Here is a 13,962-nt window from a genome sequence, read left to right as displayed (position 1 = left end):
CTGCGTGGGCCCTGCTGGCCTTCAATGCCAGATGCTCTGGGGGCTCTTTCTCCCAGTACCAGATCCCCAGGCATAGGGACTTGACGTGGGGCTCAGAACTCTCACTCCTGCAGAATTTCCAGAATGTGGAGGAGGATGCAAATCCAGATGGCAAGTTCTGTCAAAAGAGATACTACTGGCCCCATCTCCTGGGCAAGGTGCTTGGCTTTTGTTTACATTTTTCCCAGGCAGCAATCAATTGTTTGTTTACAAGCCAGCGTCCTTCAGCTCCTCCCACCCTTCTAAAGGGGGCCACCCAAGGGTCCAGGTACCTAGCATGTGGAGGAGCCGGTAAAGCTTTCCGGAATCAACCCTGAAATCATGATGCAGGATTATCCAGATATTAAGGCTGCTAATAGTTCAGTCTCTCGGGTTTCCCACTACACGGAGACGGCTCCGTTACATCCAACTGTCCAGGAAGTGCCTTTGCAAGAGTGTCTGTAAAGATAGGATGGCACATATGAGAGGTGTGGAGGAGAACTCGCTTCATCAGCGGATCGGCTTTCAGGATGGTCTGGGAGCTGAGAGCATTGTTGTATTACACACCTTACGTGCCTTGTTCTGAGTTTTTTTTTCCCCTCCCTCCTGCCCCAGCCTCCTCTTTTCTTTGAGTGTTTTCAAAATAAAAGAGTTTTTTCTTCCAAAAAAAAAAAAAAAGAAGAAGAAGAGAAGGCAGCGATGGAAACAGATTCGAGCGATGCCCCTTGAAAATGGAGAGAGAGAGTTCTATATTTATCTTTAGTTACCTCCATACTGTTTTTCCACAGTGGTTGTATATGTATGACTGGGTCACTTTGCTGTATAGCAGAAAACTGACAGAACACTGTAAACCAACTATAATGGAAAAAATAAAAATCATTAAAATTAAAAAAAAGAAAAAAAAAAGAGAGAGAATTGAGGAAGGAGCCACAAGCCAAAGAATTCAGGCAGGACCTTGCAACTGACAAGGCAAAGAAATGCATTCTCCTCTGACAGCCCCCAGCAGGAACCTGCACTGCCAGCACCTTGACTTAGCTCACTGCCACTGATTTTTGGACTCCCTAATACAAGAACTGTAATATACTAAATTTGTATTCTTTTAAGCCACCACCTTTGTGGTAATGTGTTATAGCAGCCATAGGAAATGGAAGCAAGTATCTTTTCCTCCCTCGAAGCCAAAGAGTTCTAATCGTCAGAGGTATTTTCCAGGGGCAAGGAGAGCCAGAGGGAAGCAGCATAGGGCATTTTCTTCCTCAGGAAGCTCCTCCTTGGCACAGGCATGGGCAACTGCAGCAGGAAGCAGAAATGGAAATAGCCACAGGGCAATGAGGTCCTGTTGTACATACAGCACAGGGAACTATGTCCAATCACTTGTGATGGAACATGATGAAAAATAATGTGAGAGAGTATGTATAGATGTATGACTGGACCACTTTGCTGTATAGCAGAAATTGACAGAACAATGTAAGTCAACTATAGTAATAATGAAAAAGAAATAGCAGCAGTGAAGATTTGTGTAGTTGGGGAAGAACATTTCTGAGCATCGTGAACAGTAGGCAATAATAGATACAGAGATTGAGAATTCTCGGCAGTTGACACATTTCCTATATAAATATTAGGAAAAGGCCAGATAAGCGTGTAGGGTGTAGATTAGAGGAAGTTAGAGAGCAGAGGTGCTTAGATGGAAGAGGATATGGACAGGGATGAGGCCAGAGATTCCACTTTTGGCTCCAGTGTGGAGGGACCAGCAGCTAATAGCCAAGCCTCTGCGGTCTTCACTTTAGGTGGGAACTTGATGGAGGGTGGGAGGGCTTCTGAGTGCAGGCTTCTGGATCCAACATCCCTGCTTCAGTCACTAACTTTGAGTTTACATGTTGAACATACTGATTTTCCAGACTGGATTTCATTCAATAAAATATTCCACTGGTGGATTTTTTTTTTCTTTTTTTAGGGCCACACCCATGGCCTATGGTTCCCAGGCTAGGGGTCCAATTGGAGCTACAGTTGCCAGTCTACACCACAGCCACAGCAATGCAGGATCAGAGCCATGGCTGTGACCGACCTACACCATAGCTCAAGGCAACAACTGATCCTTATCCCACTGTGCGAGGCCAGGGATAGAACTCACATCCTCATGGATACTAGTCAGGTTTGGCACTGCTGAGCCATGATGGGAACTCCAGAAAAAGATTTTTTTTGACATTCTTAATTTTTTTTGTCTTTTTGTATTTTCTAGGGCTGCACCTGAGGCATATGGAGGTTCCCAGGCTAGGGGTCTCATTGGAGCTACAGCTGCCGGCTTACACCACAGCCACAGCAACGCTAGATCTGAGCCTCGTCTGTGAACTACATCATAGCTCACAGCAATGCCAGATCCTTAACCCACTGAGTGAGGCCAGGGATGGAACTCGCAACCTCATGGTTCCTAGTCGGATTCATTAGCCACTGAGCCACGACAGGAACTCCTGACATTCTTATTTTGATATAATTTCAAATGTGTGGAAAGTTACAATGGGAAAAAGGACTCCCGTATATCCCTCATTCAGATTCACCAAGAGTTAGCTTTTTTTTTTTTTTTTTTTTTTGCTTTTTAGGGTCACACCCACGGCATATAGAAATTCCCAGCCTAGGGGTCGAATCCGAGCTGTAGCTGCCGGCCTACACCACAACCACCGCAACATGGGATTGGAGCTGCATCCGTGACCTACACCACAGCTCACAGCAACGCCGGATCCCCCATCCACTGAGTGCCACAATGGGAACTCCAGCATTTTGCCCTGTTTGCATGATCACTGTTCTCTTTTTCTCAATGCAAATATATCTGAGCCATTTGAGGGTAAGTAGGCATTAATTATATCTATTTACCCCTAAATACATCAGTGTGTATTTTTTAAGAATGAGGACATTTTGTAATTTGTCATTTGCACTACAGTACAATTATCAAAATTGGGAAATTTAACATGGACAAAATGCTGTCATCCAATCCACAGTCCAAATTCAAATTTGGCCAATTGTCTTTATAGATCTTTTTTTTTTTTTTTTTTTTCTCCTGGTCCAGGATCTGATCCAGGTTCACACATTGCATTTAGGTACCATGTCTCTCCAGCCTTCCTTAATTTGAGATATTTACTCAGCTTTTGTCTTTTATGGCTCTGACATTTTTGAAGAGTACAGGTCAATTGTTTTGTAAATTAGCCCCTAGTTGGGGTTTGGATCATATTTCCTCATGACAGAATTCAGATCATGCATTTTTAGCATGAATTCCACAGAAGTGAATCCAAAAGACTCTGTCCTTTTTGGAGCATTATACTGGAAAGGCATTATGTTGCTTTGTCCTATTATTGGAGGTGGTAACCGTCATCCTTTGGTTAAGGTGGGGTCTTCTGGTTTCTCCACTATAAGTTCTCAGTTTCCTGTTTGTTATTAAGTCATTTGTGGAAAGATACTTTGAAACCATGTAAATATCCCCTTCTTTATCAAACTATCACCCACCAGTTTTAGCTTCCATTAATAATTTCTACTTGATGCTAATATGATTATTGTGATTATAAATGGTGATTTTTTTTCCTTTCCTTTTTTTTTTTTTTAAATGTCTTTTTAAACCTGCACCCATGGCACATGGAGATTCCCAGGCTAGGGGTTGAATAGGAGCTGTAACTGCTGGCCTACACCACAGCCACAGCAACACCAGTTCCTTAACGTACTGAGTGAGGCCAGGGATCTAACCTGCATCCTCTTGGATGATAGTCAGGTTTGTTTCTGCTGAGCCATGACAGGAACTCCCTAAAATGGTGATTTTTCTAACTTTGTTTCTTAGACATTAATTAGAGGGCATAATTCTATGAGAGAGCTCTTTGTTTTAGCTCCCATTTACCTAGTCACATATTTAATTGTATTAGTATACACTCATAGATCTTATTTTATTTAATGGGTCATAAGTCATTAGTATCACTATTTTGAAGCTCACACTGACCCAGATTTGGCTAGTGGCGCCCCCTGAAGTTGGTTCCTATATTTTGTGGATATGTTTCTACAAGCTTTTGAAACTTATACTTTCTCTGACAAGATATTTTAAGTCCTTCTTGGCTCAACCTTGCAATCAGCTATTTCTCCAAGGAACCCTGGTTCCCTGTGTTATTATAAGAAATATTTAGAAGATTGGGGCTGAAGGTGTGTCCATTGCTACTGGCATATCATTGCTTCTAGGCCCCTTCAGCTTACAGGTCTAGAACACACACACACACACACACACAGAAGAGAGAGAGACAAACAGAGAGAGAGAGAGTGAGACAGAGAGAGAGGGCTGTCTCTACCTATTCCATACCTCCAGGAATTGAACCCTGTCCAATTCTAATCCTAAGGAATGGGATCCATCCTTCACGTCTACCTTCCATGTTTTTTAACAGCTATCTCTCACAGTGAGGAACCTGGCTTCTACCATTTCAATCTATTTGCTTCTTTGGTCAATCTGACTTTTCACAGAAAGTGGTTTCAGAATTGCTAATCCATACCACTGCAAGAACAAAGCCTATAGTAGAATAATTTATTTACATTTTTTTCCTTTTGACTTCAGATTGACGGTATAACAGTCAAAACACTGTGCTTCAAAGTGAATTGGATTTGGGAGTTCCTGTTGTGGCTCAGCAGAAATGAATCTGACTAGCATCCATGAGGAGGCAGGTTCGATCCCTGGCCTTGCTCAGTGCGTTAAGGATCTGGCATTGCCGTGAGCTGTGGTGTAGGTCACAGATGTGTCTCTGATCTGGTGTTGCTGTGGCTGTGGTGTAGGCTGGCAGCTGCAGCTCCGAATGGACCCCCTAGTCTGGGAACCTCAATATGCCGTGGGTGCAGCCCTTTAAAAAAAAAAAGTGACTTGGATTTATCTTGTTTCTTCCCCCAACTATGGTTATATTATTCTTTATAGTTAGGTTCATTACATTTTCTATTTGTATTCCACTTTAGAGTTTTCAAACTGACATCCATACTGATTGGACTTGTTTTGTATTTATTTTGTATTTATTTTTTGTCTTTTTGCCTTTTCTTGAGCTGCTCCCGAGGCATATGGAGGTTCCCAGGCTAGGGGTCCAATCGGCCCACGCCAGAGCCACAGCAACACGACCCACACCTCAGCTCACGGCAATTCTGGATCCCTGACCCACTGAACAATGGCAGGGATCGAACCCACAACCTCATGGTCCCTAGTCGGATTCGTTAACCACTGCGCCACGATGGGAACTCCTGTTGTTGTTTTTTTAAAAGTATTTAAATAGTAACATGACTTCAGACTCTAAACTATATAAGTAATTACTCTCACAGAAGAATTACTCCCTTATCCATCTGGTTCCCACTCACCCTTGTAGGCAACAATTCTCAGTAGTTTCTGGTTTCTCTTTTCTCAATTTCCTTTTGTAATTAAGTAAGCAATTACATGTAATTTTCTTATTTCCTCTTGTCACACAAAATTCAGAATATATCTATATCTACATAGATACAATGTATGTACCTCCTTTTGCAGATTGCTTTTTTACTTACAAAATATGTTCTGGAACTTACCCCATATCCCTTCATAGAAACCATTCCTATTGTCTTTTATCAATGCCTAGCAATCTATTGTGTGGATACAATTTAGTTTATTCAACACATCTCCTACATATGAACATTTGTTTCGAAAATTTTGCAATTAGAAATAATGCTGCAATGAATAAACTTGTACATATATCACTTTGTATTGTCGCAGGTGTATTTCCAGAGTATGTTCCTAGAAGCGGATTTCTGGAACAAAAGGTAAATGCACATATAGTTTTGTTAAATACTGCCAAGTTCCCCCTAAAAGGCGGTACCATTTTGCATTCCTACCAGCAACGTATGAGAGTGTTTATTTCTCCTCAGCCTTGCCAACACAATGTGGTGCCTAGTTTTAAATTTTTTGCTAATTGGATAGATGATAAATGGTATTTTAGTGTAGCTTTAATTTGCATTTCTCTTTTTATGAGTTGAATGACTTCTCATAAGTTTAAAGACCATTTTATATGTTTTGGGGGATAAATTATCGGTTTATGAATTTTGCCCATTTGTCGATCTGATGTTTGGTCCCTGTTTCCTCAATTTTTAAGAGTTCCTTAAGTATTATTGATAGTTGATCTTTAACTATAATGTGTTGCAAAATTTTTTTTGGAAAAAAGCTTTAATATCACCATTTTAGATGGCTAGTAACTAGCTGTAACTATTTATACTTCTGTTGATTGTTTACAAACTCTATGCTGTTTACTCCTGTGTGTTGGGGGAGGGAGTGGGGGGAATGATTTTAAACCTCAAATACCTTCAGTTTAGCCTAGGTAAAAATTAAAATTAAATAGCCTTTTCAACAGATGATATTGGAGCAATTGGCCATATGCATGCAAAAAACCCACAGAAAACCTCAACCTACTCCTCATACCTTATGCAAAAATAAACTCAAGTTGGAAAAAACCTCCCATTCTGTGGGTTGTCCTTTTTTTTTTTTAATGGTTTCCTTGGCTGTGCAAATATTTTGAGTTTGATTAGGTCCCACAGGTTTATTTTTGTTTTTCTTGTCATTATTCTAGGAGGTGGATCAAACAAGATGTTGCTGTGATTTAGGTCAAAGAGTGATCTGCCTATGCTTTCCTTTAGGAGTTTTCTAGTATCTGTTCTTATATTTAGGTCTTTAATCCATTTTGAGTTAATTTTTGTGTATGGTGTTAGAGAGTGTTCTAATTTCATTTTTTTGCATGTAGCTTTCCAGTTTTCCCAGCACCACTTATTGAAGAGACTATCTTTCTTCCACTGCATGTCCTTGCCCCCTTTGTCATAGATTAGTTGACCATAGGTGCTTGGTTTTATATCTGGGCTTTCTATCCTGTTCCATTGATCGTATTTCTGTTTTTGTGCCACTATCACATTGTTTTGATAACTGTAGCTTTGTAATATTGCCTGAAGTCAGGGAGTCTGATTCCTCTACTTCCATTTTTCTCTTTCAATATTGTTTTGGCTATTAGAGGTCTTTTATGTTTCTACACAAATTTTAAAATATTCTGTTCTAGTTCTGTGAAGAATGTCCTTGGTAATCTGATTGGGATTGCACTGCATCTGTATATTACCTTGTGTAATATAGCCATTTTGACAATATTGGCTCTCCCAATCCAAGAGCATGGTATACTTTTCCATTTGCTTGTGTTGTCTTTGATTTCTTTCATCAACATCTTATAGTTTTCAGAGTACAGGTATCTTGGCTCTTTAGGTAGGTTTATTTCTAGGTATTATATTCTTTTTGATGCAATGGTAAATGGGATGGTTTCTCTGATTTCTCTTTCAGATCTTTCACTGTTAGTATACAGAAATGCAATTGATTTCTGTGTATTAATTTTGTATCCTGCAACTTTGCCACATTCATCGATGATTTCTAGCAGTTTAAAGGCCTAATCTCCAAAATATATAAACAACTCATACACTCCAACAATAAAAAACCAAACAACCCAACTGAAAAATTGGCAGAAGACCTAAATAGACATTTCTCCAAAGAAGACATATAGATGACCAATATGAAAAAATGCTCAACATCACTAACTATTAGAGAAATGCAAATCAAAACTACAAAGATGTACCACCTGACACTGGTCAGAATGGCCATCATTAACAAGTCAACAATAACAAATGCTGGAGAGGGTGTGGAGAAAAGCGTACTTACCTTTACTGTTGGTGGGAATGTAAATTGGTATAACCACTATGGAAAATAGTATGGAGTACCTCAGAAAACTAAATAGAGAACTACCACATGATCCAGCAATCCCACTCCTGGACATATATCTTGACAAAACTTTCATTGGAAAAGATACATGCACCCCTTTGTTCATTACAGTGCTATTCACAATAGCCAAGACATGGAAACAACCTAAATATCCATTAACAGAGGAATGGATTAAGAAGATGGGGTACATATATACAATGGAATAGTACTCAGCCATAAAAAAGAACAAAATAATGTCATTTGCAGCAACTTGGATGGAGCTAGAGATTCTCATACTAGGTGAAGTAAGTCAAAAGGAGAAAGACAAATGCCATATGATATCACTTATATGTGGAATCTAAAATATGGCAAGATGATCCTATCCTCAAAATACAACAGATCATGGACATGGAGAGCAGATCTGTGGTTGCCAGTGTGGGGGCGGAGGGGGGGAGTGGGATGGATGGTGAGTTTGGGGTTGGTGGATACAAATTATAACATTTGGGATGGATTGGGCAATGGGCTCCTACTGTACAGCACAGGAAACTGGGTGTGACTAGGTCACTTTACTATACAACAGAAATTGAAGAAGCATTATAAATCAACTATACTTTAATTAAAAAATATTTTTAAAGTGGAAAAAACTAACTTAAATGTAGAACAAAAAACTATTAATACTTTTAGAAAAAAACATAGGAGACAGTCTTGGGGATCTAGGGCCAGGCAAAGAGTTCTTAGAGTTGACACCAAAAGCACACTTAAAAATGGATAAGTTAGACCTAATCAAAATTATATTTTTTTTCTCTGTGAAAGCCCATGTGAAGAGGATGAAAAAAGAAGCTATGGATTGGGGGAAAATATGTGCAAACTACATGTCTGATAAAAGACTAGCATCTAAAGTATATAAAGGACTCTTCAAAACTCAAAAGTGAAAAAATAAAACAATCCAATTAGAAAATGGACAGAATATATACAGTGCCAAAACAATGGTACAACCACTCTGGAAAACAGTTTGACAGCTTCTTCTTAAAAAATGCAACTAACATACCACTCAGCAATTGCACTTTTGGGCATTTATCCCAGAGAAATGAAGACTTAAGTTCACACAAAAGTGCTTTATTTGTAAAAGTCAAAAACTAGAATCAGCCCAGATGTCCTTCCACAGGTGAATGGTTAAGCAAACTGTGGTTCATACTAATCACGGAATACTGTGCAGTGGTAAAAGGAACAGTCTATTTATACACACAACAACTTGGATAAATTTGAAAGGAATTTTGCTGAGCAAAAAAAAAAAAAAAAAGCAATCCCAAAACGTTACATACTGTATGATTCCATTTATATAACACTCCTGAAATGAAAAAAATTTAGAAATGAGGGGACAGATTTGCAGTTTTCAGAAGTAAGGACTGGGGGAAAGAAGGAGGTATGGACGGGAAGGAGGTGTGGTTATAAAAGGGCAAATAAAGGTTCCTTATGTTGTTGGAACTGATCAATGTCTTGCCTGAGATTGTGGATGGATGATCCTACCCAGGTGACAAAATTGTGTGGAACTTACAAACACACACATACGCAGACACACACACACACACACACACGTACAAGTTAAAACAGGGGAAACCATCGCCCCCAGGTTTTGGCACCAATAAATAAATAAATAAATAAATAACGGGAAATCAGAATAAGACGGGTAAATTGTATCAATATCAATATGCTCGTTGTGATATTATTACCTTATTCTTTTCCAAAACAAAACAAAAAGTTCTGTTACCCCTGGGAGAAATTGGGCAAAGTGTACAAACATCTCTGTAGAATTTCTACAATTTCATGTAATTCTACAATTATTTTAGACAATTCAATTAAAAAATTAAAGCCAAAGACTACAGATTTCTAGCCAAAACCTTGAGAGAATCTTAAAGAGCCACCAATCCTTCTGCTTTGGAAACGGAGAGCCCTGCCAATAGGACCCACTCATTGACTCACTGACCAAGCATTATGTGTACATGTTCTACCAGGCAAGACCTAGATGAAACCCAGGCCCTAAAGATCCGGGAGGCTGGTAGGGGAGACAGGTGTGCACATACACTCTTTTTTAACAATTAAAGAAACTTTATTAGGAGTTCCCGCTGTGGCTCAGTGGTTAATGAACCCGACTAGCATCCATGAGGACATGGGTTTGATCCCTGACCTTGCTCAGTGGGTTAAGGATCTGGCGTTGCCGTGAGCTGTGGTGTAGGTCACAGACATGGCTTGGATCTGGCATTGCTGTGGCTGTGGCATAGGCCAGCGGCTACAGCTCCGATTTGACCCCTAGCCTGGGAACCTCCACATGCCTCAGGTGCAGCCCTCAAAAGACAAACAAACAAACAACAAAAAAACCTTTATTAGCATTGGTTTACAAGGTTGTGCCAATTTCTGCTGTACAGCAAAGTGACCCCATCATACATCATGCATTCATTTTCTTATATTATCTTCCATCCTGGTCTATCCCAATAAACTGGATAGAGTTCCCTGTGCTATACAGTAGGACCTCATTGCTTATCCATTCTCAATGTAATAGTCTGTATCTACTAACGCCAAATTCCCAGCCCGTCCTACCCCGCTCCCCACTGTCACCCCCCCACTCTTTGATACCAGATGCAAAGAATTGAGAGGACCAAGTGGGAGCCGAGAGAAGGGTACAGTTCATCACTGGGGGGTAAGGGATGGCTTTAGGAAGAACAGGTTGGATTTGAAGGATAAACCGGATTTTGAGAAGCAAGATAAGGCAAGGTATTCTAAGGAGAAAAGGCAGGATAAACCTAGGCCTAGAGGCTGAGAGCTTGCAGCTTGCTGGGGCGAAGAGGTGTGAAGTTCACCATCAGTGTGGCACAGGGGGAGTGGGCATGTAATGCAAAGGAAGCTGGAAAGGTTAGTGAGGACATTCTCCTTTTGAAACTGATGGACTGAGTGGCTCTAAAAAGTTCTGAAAAAATTTGGTTGTGATGATTGTTGTACAACTGTAAATGTAATAAAATTCACTGAGTAATTGAAAAAATAAATAAAAAAATAAAAGGTCCTGAAACAAGTTCTGGACACGATTTCCTTAGTAAATGTGCATATTTGGGGTCAGCTTTTACACTCATTTTGGTATCTGGTGTCTCTGTATTTTCTTTCTCACAGATTGGTGCCTTGGTTGAAACTACGGCAAGAGTCCCATTCTAAAATCCCATCACTCGGAGTTTCTGTCGCGGCACAACGGAAATGAATCCGACTAGAACCATGAGGTTGCAGGTTCGATCCCTGGCCTCGCTCAGTGGGTTAAGGATTTGGCGTTGCCGTGAACTGTGGTGTAGGTCACAGACACGCATCGGATCTGGTGTTGCTATGGCTGTGGTGTAGCTGTAGCTGTAGCTGTAGCTGGGAACCTCCATATGCTGTGGATGTGGCCCTAAAAAGACAACAAAATAAAATAAAATCCCATCACACCTACATTTCTGAGGGTTTGGGAGTCTCATGGGGGAGGAGAGAGGGAAATACACAGAAAGACACATATATACAGATATACACAGAAAGAGTGAAGGACCAAAACTGGCCGGGGGGGGGGGGGCGGAGAGGATGGGGCGGGGGGAGGAAGAGAGGAGACAAGAGAGAAGGCGGGGGGAGGGAGAGAGTCAGACCGGGAAGAGTCTAGAGGATGGACACAGGGAAGGCTGGACTTCAGCTGGTCTTAGAGACCACCAGAGGTCAGTCTTGGGTCCTTCAAGAGGAAGAAGAGAGGCAATTGCTAAGCGCTGGTTCTCACCTGAGGACCATTCAGAGGAATTTATTCCACTTTAATATACTGTGGCGTTAGCGGCTTTGAAATTCTTTACCACCAAGGGGCCCTTAAAAGCAATGAAGCAGGAGTCTCAGGAATGACCCATATGTTAGGTCTGCTTGTTTATCACTCTCAAGGCCACAATAAAAGGCAAGTTTAATTGCCTGGTGATTCTGGGCTGGTGGGGCCCAGATGTGTGAACCCACCCAGCAGGCCCAGGAGTCTGTCAGAACTTGGGAGGGAGTTTGGTGCTGGGCCTGGTTGAGAAGCCTCAGGCCTGGGCTAGGTCCAGGGATGCCTTTGGTCTAGGACTAGGGCTGGGGCTGGCCTGGGGCTGGCCCAGGCTAGCCCAGGTTTCAACTTTGGTCCCCAGGTCATTGGCTTTCCTGTTGTCAAAAACAACTTCAGAGGCTCTGTTAGGAAAAGGAGATGCTGCCATGGCAGCTGTTTCTATAGGAGGGCCCCCAAGGCCCTCCAGCTCAGTGAGGGGACTGGATTTCAGCCATCCCATTCTGGGGCCCTGGAACTTCTCAGCAGGGAGCAGACTTTGAGACTTGGGGGACAGGTGTTCCAGGTCTCTGTCTTGGGCAATGTCATCATTCATAGGCAATAGGGATCTCAAGGCTCTTCTCTCATTTCTTTTGTTGGAGCTACATATTCTGGTCCAGGGGAGATGGACTAGCAGGTCAGGGATAATATCCTTTGCTATGTCCTCACCTTTACCTGCTGTGGCTGCTGGTCCTTGGGATACATGAGTCCTCGTGAGGCCCAGGGCCCTGGCATGGAGAAGGCTATAGATAAAGGTGGGTAGCTACCAGAACACCTGTGGGAGCCAGGCTGTTCAAGCAAGGGACACAAGGAAGGGCACTCTCTTTTTGTCCCCCATTTTATCTCCTCCCATAAGTGGGCCTTTGCCAAATGTTGGCCACACGGATCATCATCATTATCATCACATCATCCTCATCTCACAATCACCAACATCACCACCACCACCCTCACCATCTTCACCATCACCAACATCACCACCACCACCATCCTCACCACCACCACCATCATCCTCACCTTCACCATCACCACCATCACCAGCCTCACCACCATCACCCTCACCATCGTCATCCTCACCTTCACCAACATCACCACCACCATCATCCTCACCACCATCATCCTCACCATCACCATCATCCTCACCACCATCATCCTCACCATCACCAACATCACCACCACCATCACCCTCACCATCATCATCCTCACCTTCACCAACATCACCACCACCACCATCCTCACCATCACCCTCACCACCATCATCCTCACCTTCACCACATCACCACCACCACCATCCTCACCACCATCACCATCACCATCATCATCGTCACCATCACCAACATCACCACCATCCTCACCATCACCAACATCATCACCACCACCACAATCATCATCCTCGCCATCAGCATCACCAAGTGTAGCTCAGGCACTGTTCTAACAATTATCTCAAATAATCTTCACATCACCCCAGAAGGTAGGCACTATTGCATCATTTACAGAAAAGGAACTTAAGGCCCACAGAGGTTAAGTAACTCGCACAAAGCCACACAGCTAGTAAATGGCAGAGTCACACAGCCTACACTCTGAGTCACTGCAAAGATGAAGACTGTTTTGGCCCTCGACAATCCTTCACTTCAGTGGAACACAGCCACGGACATGGACCAGAGTCCCAAAGGAAGGCCCAGGAGCTGAGTGTGGAAGGTGGGTAGGATTTGGCAAAGTAGGCAGGACTGTTGGAAAGAATACTTATTCCCCATTTCTGACATTCCCTTCCACGTGGAGGACAAGTTAGTACAACCTTCCTGGCTTCGACCTTGACTGGTGTGTTTGGGATGAGGGGCTGGGCATGTGCAGCTTGGCCCCTTTCCTCCTAGGGGTGAGCTGGGCAGGTCTCAGTGTGTGAGTCTGTGGCTGTCCAGGGCTGCTGTGACTAGGGCAGCCAGTCCATTGACTTCTGGGCTTCAGTATGAGCAAGTTCTTTTCCATATATCTCAGCCATATCCTCCTGTACCAGCCTCTTCAGTAATCCAGTTCCAACTTTTGTCTCACCATCCAATAAACTGAGATCCCAGTCCAGGAAAATAGCATTGCCATTTATAGGCCTCCCTCCAGCTATTTTAGGCACATGGTAAATTAGCAAGAGCAAAGAAGCAGTGCCCATAAAGCCATCTAAGCCTTGTCCTGGAACCACCTCAATGGGCAGTGCTAAGCCTCCGGAAAAGACGATTAGGAATTTTAATTTCTTCCCTTGTGTTCAAAGGCCAGTTGGTCAGCAATGCCAGAAGCATGACAGCTCTTCACTTTTTCCCACCGCCATCTCGATGGGCCTTTTCCAGAGGAAGAAAGGCCTTTCACAGAAGAG

General features: G+C 42.4%; 1 long non-coding RNA gene across 1 annotated transcript in view; it reads left to right on the top strand.

Moving 5' to 3' along the window:
• Window positions 1-11,035, top strand: part of LOC125124135 (uncharacterized) — a 73,036-nt gene extending 62,001 nt beyond the window's left edge. The window contains exons 3-4 of the long non-coding RNA XR_007134256.1: window positions 5,756-5,802; window positions 10,922-11,035. This is a non-coding gene — a long non-coding RNA (uncharacterized LOC125124135). The remainder of the gene's footprint in view (window positions 1-5,755; window positions 5,803-10,921) is intronic.
• Window positions 11,036-13,962: the final 2,927 nt, after the last annotated feature.

The sequence above is a fragment of the Phacochoerus africanus genome, chromosome 4 (genome assembly GCF_016906955.1).
Source record: "Phacochoerus africanus isolate WHEZ1 chromosome 4, ROS_Pafr_v1, whole genome shotgun sequence".
Taxonomy (NCBI): domain Eukaryota; kingdom Metazoa; phylum Chordata; class Mammalia; order Artiodactyla; family Suidae; genus Phacochoerus; species Phacochoerus africanus.
This window is presented reverse-complemented; position numbering and strand designations above follow the sequence as displayed.